The sequence below is a fragment of the Cicer arietinum genome, chromosome 3 (genome assembly GCF_000331145.2).
Source record: "Cicer arietinum cultivar CDC Frontier isolate Library 1 chromosome 3, Cicar.CDCFrontier_v2.0, whole genome shotgun sequence".
NCBI classification, from domain to species: domain Eukaryota; kingdom Viridiplantae; phylum Streptophyta; class Magnoliopsida; order Fabales; family Fabaceae; genus Cicer; species Cicer arietinum.
This window is the reverse complement of record NC_021162.2, coordinates 33,147,235-33,158,355: the sequence shown is the minus strand read 5'-3', so window position 1 is coordinate 33,158,355 and position 11,121 is coordinate 33,147,235.

Genomic DNA, 11,121 nt, shown 5'->3' with positions numbered 1-11,121 from the left:
TTTCAATTTAATTTTTAGCATTGTAGTTACATGGGACTCATGTTGCCTTTGTCATAATTTAATTCAAATAGAAACATTGAAGCTATAATTATTCATGGAAAGTCACATGATGCTATGAATTGAACTAAAAGATGGTTTATAAAGGAGAAGAGTCCAATAAAATAGAATTAGTTGCAACTTGAATGTGTCAGTATTCTTGCCATTGAACTATATGTATTTATATCGTCTGTTAATGGTATGCTATTATTCACTCCTTGTCTTCTTGATTTTCCTTTATTATATGAGTTGGAACTTTAATGTGTTAGTATTCCTATTTATGGTCTGTTTATGGTTTGAATATTCTCATGTACTCAATACATTCATTGTCGAGACAAGCCTCTTTCAACTAAAAGATTGTGTAGCTAACCACTATATTTTATTCACTTACAACGCCAATATGATTAGTTCAATTCCTATTGACAATTTCTTATTAATCTTATAGGATCCTAAAGAAATAAATAAGTTGTACCATAAAAGGATCTTAAATAACTTGGATAGATGTAGTTTAATTTTGTTGTCTTATAAATGAATTTAGATGATTTAATTAATTGATAGTTTCTTGTTTATTTTATAGGATCCTAAAAAAAAAGTTGCACAATAAAAGAATCTTAAATAACTTGGATACATTAATTTACTAAACATGTTGGAGAATTCAAAGAAGCATGACGAATTCAAGCTTTTGTTTGCAATTCCTTACGACTTCCTCCTCTTTCACCATATATGATGCACATGTTGTTGCGCCTGCACCCGCTGCTGCGCCGCCTCTACTGCACAGGTAACCTAGCTATTTACCAAGTGAAAAATTGATCAAGAAAAGTTGGGATCATGAGTTTGTTTTGTTCTTATCCATTATTTTTATATAGAAAGTTGTAAACGATGAAAAAAAAATTATCAACTCATTGATTGTGTGACTAGATTGTGTTTGTTGTGACTAAATTGTGTTTGCTATGCATGTATGGCTTGTGTGTTTCTCAATTGATCTTTGGTTTTTCTTATTAGGTTCTTCATTTTTATTTAATGCTCTTGAAATTCTAAGGGGGAGTAATACTAGTGTTTATTTTATCACATTTCTTTTTTTGAATCAATTGCTATTTTTTTTGTTTTATTCTTTAACTTTTTTGTTTTATAGTTGAACTTTTTTTTTTATGATCACTAGTTTGCTTATTTTTTTTATAGATGTCAACTAATATTGACAGTCTTGAATCAAAGCTTTGACCTGACTTTGTAACTAAAGCTTTTATTGACATTATGGTTGATGAAGTTATAAAAAAAATGTCAAATGGTGTATTTCATGCTAGAACATGGAACTCAATGAGTACTAGGCTGAATTTTAAACTAAGCATTCCTTTAAAATAGATCAACTAAAGGAAAAATGCACCGGCTACGATTGCAGAACACTAGATTTTTGTGGAACGCATGCACCAACACTGATACTGCAAGCGAAGAGGTTTGGCGAAATTATCTTCAGGTATTATTTAATAATTAATGCTCACTGATTTGATTAAGCTTGTTTAATAATTATTACTATTTTCATTCCATTTCTTACCTTCACCATCTTCCTTATGTTATAAAGACACTTGTTTGTTTCTACTTCCAAGTGTATTGAGGACTGCACCATAAAATATTATGGATGTGCAAACAATTATTAAATATAAATCAGAAGATGAACTATGAATAAAACATTAAAGAACCACTGAGAATATTGCATATAAAAATTAGAAACCAATGTGGATATGTTCAACTATGAGAGCATAACTTGTTGAAAAAGTAGAACAAGTATTGACCACTTGTAATTATGTTCAAATGGTTATGCAACTTTCCTAAAATATATAGTTACACTTCATTATAGTATAATCATAATTAAATTGATTTGGTTTGACACACAACATAACAAAGAAAAAAAAAGTTGATTCTATTACAATTGTTGAATGGTTTCTTGGACAGTTTTTCATCTGACTTAAAACATCCTAAACTATATAACAAGTAGTTTATCTCGGACAACTAATTAAGAAAAAGATAACAGATAGAACAAAACCTTAATAAGGTTAAAAATGAATGCAAATCCTAACAATTAAATTCAATACTTTATAAATTTTAAACTTGAAGCAATAAGCATAATTTGTGGTTATATACTCCTGAAGCTTCTAAAGACACCTTGTTATTGCTTGATTTGAAGTTTGTTTTCTCAATCTTCACTTGAAATCCAACCTCAGTACTTTGTATACACAAATGGTCTTTTTGCTTCAAACTGTATATTTGCTTTAATGCCACACTTTTGAAACCTTTGGTTCATCTTACTCATATTCAAAAGCGTTACATGGGATTGTTGACCAAATGGGTCTATTAACCATAGAAAAGTGTGAAATGGAAAGGTGCCCACCATTGATACTGGATTGATAAAATTGAAAATCGTTGCCAATTGAGAAAGTATAATAAGAAGATAAAGCTTTTGAATTAATGAATAGAGAGATAGAGAGTCTTTGACATAAGGGATAGGGGTTGGAGCAGATGGAAAAATGCTTTTGAAACGTTTGTTGTGTTTTTTGGTTATCTTAAGGATTGTCATTACATAAATATAAGAGAATGTTTTTGATTCAAGGTGGCTTATAAGTTTCTGGGATTCCTTTGATGTTTTTTCTGTTGAGAGTTACTTTTGAATGCAACATATGGAAGATGATGGAAACGTCATTTGATATGTGTTTATGAGTCTAATTTGTGGCAAGAACGAAATGGAAAAGTCATTTGATGTGTGTTTATGAGTCTAATTTGTGTTTGGTTCCCATTTATGCATTTAGAACTGCTTTTGGTGCCTTGAATTGTGCCTTAATATTATTATTATGATATTAATTAAAGATAATGTTGGTGTAAAGATCAAGATAGAAGTGTGAAAAGGTTAAGGACTAAGTGGAAGAAGAAAAGGAAGTGTGATTTCTAACTTTAGATTGTGGTGTAAATATCAGTAACATGGTTTTGAAGTTGCCCTATGCATATGGTGTAAGTGTATTGCACTGAATTACACAACAATAGTACTCTAGTTCTTATATGATATTGATGGAGCACGAGATCCACAAACTCATAAAGTAGATGATTTGATTTTATAATACTACTGATATATCTTTTCTTGCACTATTCTCAGTACGCCGAATTAACACATGTAGGCTTCATTTAGCTTGCATATTTAACGAAGTGTCAACATAATTCTACTTATGTTTTTACCTAACTATTTAAGTTTTATCATAATTGATGTCATGCTTGTACTGTTTTAGGTACATGAGAATGCTTCTCAGTTTCAAAAGAAAATGTGTGACCATTATAAGTTGTTGGAAATCAATTCAACAAAAATAATGCTACTAGAGCACTTCACCATTGTTCTACACAAGACCCACCAAATACTAATGAAGACAATGAGCTTGATAATCAATACCTTAACATTCAAAGTGCAAGACATGTATGTGTTGATAAATATTATTCAGGCAATGATATACAAGCAATGGAGCAAGTCTCACTAAGTAGAAAGAAAGAAAAGTACAAGTAATATCCAAAAAAGAGTCAACATCACAAAAAATAGGACATGGGCTCAAGCATCTTTGACGAGAGCAGATATGTATAGCAAGGATAAGAGTAAGGATAGGAGTAGGAATATGAGTGTGGAGGCTACTTCATGTGTAACATTTGATTCTTTTCTAAGTGTGTGACTGCTCTTGAAGAGATATAAGACATTCCAGAGGACATCTATGGAAAAACTTGGAAAAGTTTAAGGATTCTGATTGGAAAGAAATGTGTATCTCAATGTCCAAAGTGAGGAAACGTGGATGGATACTTAAACTTTAAGGTTAACAATTTACTTGGATATGTGGTGATAGTGATTTGATATGCTTTTCTTAGTACTTTGTTTATGATCTTTATGGTTGTGTACTTATTTCTATTTGCTAAACAATTGTATGCGCTTTTTTATGAGTTGTTTTGAACTGTTTTGTTATGTTATCAAACCTTTCATGGATCATCCAGTTCTTAAAGTTATTATGAAATTGTATGACAGGTTGTAACCAGATTTGATGTTGATACAAGTGATGATTCTACTTCTGATGAAAGTGATGATGATTTTGTAGAATTATTCACTGGTAATGTGATTTATGACTATCATCATAAATAATTTAATAAAGGAAAGGTTATAGCATCTTCATTATCTGGTCATGAATTTGTTTATGAAGTATTAAATGGATCTGAAACAAGTTGTTTTGATTTATTTCAGATGAAGAAAGAATGTTTTCTTAATTTTTGTAATGAATTAAGAGGGAAGAACTATCTAAGTGACTCAAGAGATGTACTTGTCTAAGAGAAGGTTGCCACTTTTTTATTCATAATTGGTCATAATGTTTGTAATTTTTAAACATATTAGTTACTTATGACCCCTTTTATTTTCACTTTTTTTTTATTTTAGTGAACAATATTTTTAGTTTAACAGTATTAATTTTAGTTCCATATTAATTTAGCATATATTTTTTGTTGTTGTGGATAAATGAATTATTCTAATTATGATGCTAATGAGTCTTCTCCTAATGAACAAAACGAATCTCTACAAAAAGAGGAAAAGAAGATTAAACGAGGGTTAACTATTATGAGAAAAGTCATTCGTGCCACATATAAAGGAATAAAATTTGAGGTAGTTCAATACTTTGTTTAAAATTCGATTATATTGTCTTTTTATACACGCCTACTTAATTATAATAAGGTAGCTTGGAATTCACATGATCAATTGATTGAGCCTAATTGTTTGATGCTAGTAAGCTACATTGGTGTTGTGACTTGTCAAGGTATTCCAATTACTTGTGATGATTGGAGGAATAAAGCATTGAAAGCCGCTAAAAATATTATTTTGAAATATATACAAGTATTTTGTTTGTTATAGTTATTTATTATTTACAGTGTTGGCATTAAAATACATTTATTCAAACATTTTATATTTGTTATTTTGTGCAGAGGTCTCATAGTTAATGATATATGATTGCTGGAAAATTGCAAAGAGTATTTTGAACTCTCTTGACCAATAAAATATCTTAAAGATGCCAATTAAAATTTTGATGGTCATACAAAGCTTTATGAAAATCTGATATCATTGAACGGATGGACAACTTTTATAAAAAAAAACATACAAACGAAGCTTTTAAAGTAAGATTATTTTCTACACAAGTGTGTCTTATGATATACTTATTCATAGTATAGTTTGATATGACTGATACTTACTTATATAGAACTTAAGCAATACAAATCATGAGAGAGCATCGAATCCCATATATCCATACAAAAAGTCACGTATGAGATATGCACGTTTGGAGGAAAAAATAGTATGTGTGTGTGTGTGTATTGTATGAGATAGTAACAACAAAATCTAATTTTTATGATTATTTGTTTAATTTTATAGATAAAAGAGAGAATATCATACCAAACATCTATTGATCCTCATATATTGTAGAAAGTTACTCGTGAAGATAATGAAGATGATCAGCAAGTATATGACCAATTAGTAAATATATAATAACACTAAGTATAAGACTATTTATTCATTTATTTATTTATTATTTAATATTTTGTGATAATTTTCATGACAAACTTATCTTTTTCGTATTAATATATGTTAATTAGGAGACTTTATCTCAAGGAGAGACACCCAAAACACCACCAGTTACAGGACATACTTAGTAAATTATTAAATGTTCCTTAGTATTCTGGTCGTGTGAGGGGTAAGGAGTTTGGAGTCAATTCAAAAGACTATTATCAACATCAAAAAGACAAAAATCCAAGTAATTCAAAATCATTTGTTATGATACAAGAGCTAATTGTCGAACTTCGTTACTTGCAAAAGAAGGATAATGATAAAATTTGTCTGAAAGTTGTCCACAAAACATGCATACCCCTAGTGACAAAGTTAGTTTGAACCTTATTATTTCAAATAATCTTCCCAAAGTAATTAATTAATGAATTAAAGTATTGCAGTCTATTTAATTAAAGTATTGTAGTCTATTTGTCATCTCCTACTTATTGTGTGGTTGATAAGAAAAAGATGTACATTATTTTGGGAGATATACTACACCATAAACCATTCTCTCTTGGCTATACGAGAGTCTGAATTGATATGGCTTTAGAGTTGGATGTTTTATTGCCTATACTTAATGAAATTGGAGATGCAATAAACCACTATGTGTTAGTTAGGTGAAATCTCAATTGATATTGCTTTAGGGTTGGATGCTCTATTGCCTATACCTAATGAAGTTGGAGACACCAGTGGCAGAGGCCATAGGATCATATGTGGCATGACCAATAAATCCCACTTCTTTATATGCCAAGGTCTGTTAAAAAAACTTATTTGTCATAACATTCCTCTTTTACTTGCTATTTAGACCACTATCAATATATAGTGTTATATTTCTTTTTATTTTGTTTTGAAATTTCTAATATTTTACACCATTTTATGACTTATGTAAAATCCAAATTAAATGGTAAGGATGTTAAGGGAAACAAGTCAGTCACATCAACAAAACAGGTATATTGATATATCGTAAACATGAATGCTATAGACAACCACTTAGTTAAAGTTTTACTATTTAAAAATTAATTAATTAATTATTAATTAACTTAATTTCACAATGTTTTAGATTCAAACGCAAAAACTACAACAAGTTAGACAAAATGGGAAAGTTGGACCTAGCAATATGCTAGTTGCAACATCAAAGCAATGTCTTGCAATCAAGACTTCAAAAGTCTTTCCTTAAAAAGGGTTGTGCACTTGTTTCATGATTTATACAATGTCTTGAAACATTTGTAAAAGTAAATATGTCTATGGATGCATTCATGCATAAAATACCAATAGATAAATGTATTTTTGGTGTTTCTTATGTAGAAATTGTTAGTAAGGAGAAAATGATATAGCTTTCCAAACATCGAGAAATAGGTGCTTTGTTATCTCTATATATATAAGGTATTTTAAATAACATTAGATGAATGAACTATTTTTTAGTATCCATGAATTAGTGTCTTGATGTTATATTTTCATTCAAGGTACTTGTATGAAAAATTGGTATGCCCACGTCAATTGATCAACAAATTATCCTTCATATTTCCCTATCAGTTATTCATATTTGAAAATTATCCAACTCAGATCAAAGATTTTGTAGTTGATGTAATGATGGATAAGAAAGATCATCCAGATAAGTGTTTATTATACCATATAATTATGGGTTAGATTTTCTTTCAAATTTAATGTATATTATATTATTTTCTCTTTTTGTATTTGATGTGCTTATTGATTTTTTTATATATATAAGAGCCATTGAGTGTTGATTGTCATTAATGTCACATTAGATATAGTTTATTATCTGGATTCAGTACATGGTGATTATACAAATCACTTGAAATTGAAGTTTATGTTTGATACGTAAGTATATAATTGTATAAAAATATGTGTAAATATATGTGGTTGTTCTTATGTGGTTATTCTAAGTATATTCATTTATATATATTTATTAGAGCTATCCAAATATTACACACTCAAAAGGAAACTAAAGTTTTGAAAAATAAATCAAACAAGATTATGTGGAGACCAATATAGGTTTTATATAGCTACCTGCAATATTTGGTGTATAATTATAAAAATTGTTACAAAAATTTTGGCTTATAAAATTAACATGAGATTCAAGTTTTGTCTTATAAACCATTGCATTGATGTATATATTTTTATTTGTCTAGTATCCTCGTCAAAAAAATAGGATATATTGTTGGTACTATGTTATGACGTTCATGAAGACAAAGACAACTACCTGAAAATAAATGAAAACAACTTGTAATAAATATGCTTGAACAAAAACACAATTATTAAACCAAGTATAAAATTGCATTAAAGAAATTGAGAATAACTGATCACTCAGTAAATTGATTTCTACAATCAAAAAATTTGTGTTTCTCTTATAAAAATTATAGTTGTTGGTGTGTTGGAATACCCTTGTACTTTCTTGAAATACTCTTATGGAGTAATATTTATTATGATTATTATTATATATAAAAAAATTACATGACTTAATTTATATTAATCATTTTATCTTTAAGGTTTAAATATGTTTTTGATCCTTACAAATATGTTTCATTTTAATTTAGGTCATGTAATTTTTTTTGTTTGATTTTTATCCTTGTAAGTTCTAACAAGTTTTAAAGAGGTCCTTTATGAATCTTTTTTAGTAAAAACATGATGACATAACTAATTTTACATGACGTAGCACATAGTGACCGTGTAATTGTTGTTGACTAGACAACATTTAATATTCAAAATTAAAAATCATCTTATTAATTCATTTAATCATTTAAATAAAAATTTAAAATTAATTAATCAATAAATCAATTTAATGATAAAAACTCAATAATCTTCATCTTCAACTCCAAATTTTTTAATAAAAATTCAACAGTCTTCATCTTCAAACCCAATTTCTTCATTTTCAAATCACAAATTCTTATAGTTGGATCCAAACCCTAAATTTATTCACCTTCAAACCCTAAAAATTTCTTTTTCTAGTTGTGCCCGTCTTTTCTGAAGTTCTGAAGCATCTTGTAGTCATATAATACAATAGTAAAACCTGTTTATACACAAAATAGTATTACTAATTGTTGACACCTAATTATGTTCACTCTACTTTTTTATTTGCAAACATTTTTTGGTAAACATTTTTTTCCTGGTCTATTTTTTGACATTGTTGTTGTTATAGAGGGTTTTTTTTTTTTTTTTATATTATGCACATATGATATAAACAAGAGATTTTTTTTTTGGTTTCACGATTAAATTTTGAAACTAATTAATAAGAATCAAGTCGATTGTTGTATGATCGTCTACGTCTTTATCAAATTCATGATCTCTCCTCTTTATTTTGTTTTCTTTCTTGCGCGTTAGATCTTAAACTCTTTTTTTTATTACCACCGCTAGTCCGCGCCACATATGTCTGACTGGCGAATCTGCTTTAGGCTTTTTATCTTTTACAGTTTGTAAAAGTAAAAAAGTAGTACAAGTATTTCCTTAAATTAAAACGATATACAAGTCAATATACAACACATCATTCCTATTATTATTATTATTATTATTATTATTATTATTATTATTATTATTATTATTATTATTATTATTATTATTTATTATTATTATTATTATTATTATTATTATTATTATTATTATTACCATCTTGTTGTTATTTATTTTGATATATATAAAGTAAAATTAATAATAAAATCGATCAACAGATAAATATTTTCTATCCAACAACTATGTGTGTTTTGATTTCTCTATTGCACATGGGGATATGTATGAGCAAGATATTCCCCTCATCAAACCAAATTAATAAAAATATCTTTTCCTTATTTTATTAAAATAAATAATTTCTTTTCTTTTTTTATTATTGTTTTTGGGGTAAAAATAAATAATTAAATAAATAAATAGTTTGTATACGATTAATTATAGGGTAACCGTTTTAACGGACGTTGTAGGGATGTAATACTTTCCATATTCGACTCCCGAATCCAATTATTTGGTTAAAATTCATTATTTTATGTTTTGTCCAATTTTTCCTTTAATAAAATAAAATTGGTGGCGACTCCTTTTTCGCGGAAAAATCAGACGAGACAACTGGCGACTCCAATGGGAAAGTTGGAGAGTCAAGCACAACCTAATTAATTGTATATAATTATTTCTTTATTTTTATTTTTATTTATATTATCCCCTCTTGTTTTTATTTGTTTTAATTATTTTATTATATATTAATTGTTTATAATTATGGTGATTATTTTATTTTATTTATTTTTAGTGATTTATATTTATTTATCATAATCTACGTATTAATTATATGCATTTATGATAATTTATTCTCATTGTGGAGGTATAGTTTATGGTCATTTGTTCTAATTGTGGTATTTTTTATTTATTTGTGGTAATTTATGGTAACTTTTCTAATTGTGGTCATTCTTTTATTTCTATTTATTTTAATTGTGATAATTCTTTTATATTTTTTTTCCTGGTAATTTACATGTATTTATGGTAATTTATGTATTAATTTTATGTATTTATGGTAATTTATTTTAGGCTAAATATCACTTGTGGTCCCTTAACTTAATTTCAATTAACGTTTTAGTCCTTTATCTTTTTTTTTCCCGATTTAGTCCTTTATTCCTAACAATATCAAATAAAGTATGAAAATATGAGTTTATTTGAAGATTTGCTTTACGAATTTGATGAAATTTGTATTACATTGAAGAATATAATTAATTTTATGAGTTTTGTTTGAATTCTTGTTTGAATTTTTGTATAAAAAAGGATAACATTGTTGAAATTTTAAAACATAAAATATCAAATTGTCACTTAAAATTATAATAAATGACCAAGTCGGGAAAAAAAGAAGATAAAGGACTAAAACGTTACCTGAAATTAAGTTAAGAGACCACAGATGTAATTTAGCCTTTATTTTAATTGTGGTGATTGTTTTATTTTATTTATTTCTCTACACACTATCCTAACACAATTTTCACACTTACAAGTGAGTTTTATACCCGAGCTGAGTGCAACATAAGATAAGTTAGAGATTGTGTAATGATAATCTTCTAGATGTATATCTTGTTTGGTTGTCATGAAAGTCTCACCTAAAGTTGACATTTTCTACCATATTTTCATATTAATAGTTTACCTATTATTTAGTTTAATATTTTAGAATTGAGTTGTGTGCTCTAGGAATCGATTTTGAACCATGGAGCCACCCATAGTAAAGATTTGTGTTAAAGACCATAGGACAATTAAATAAGAAAAGAACAATGTAGGTCACATGCATATTTGAGAAGGATAAAAACCTACCATGTATCATATTCATCACAATGCATCGCATAATCATGCATGTTTTATCTTTTTTACTTTTACAACATGTTGTTTTTCTTTTTTAAAAAAGTCATTGAATATTAGGAGATAGTAATTATTTTTAGTTAATTACATAATCATTGCATTTTTTTTTTACATTCTCATAATATTTTCCTTCAAGAAAAAAAAAAGAGCAAAAAAAGAGTATC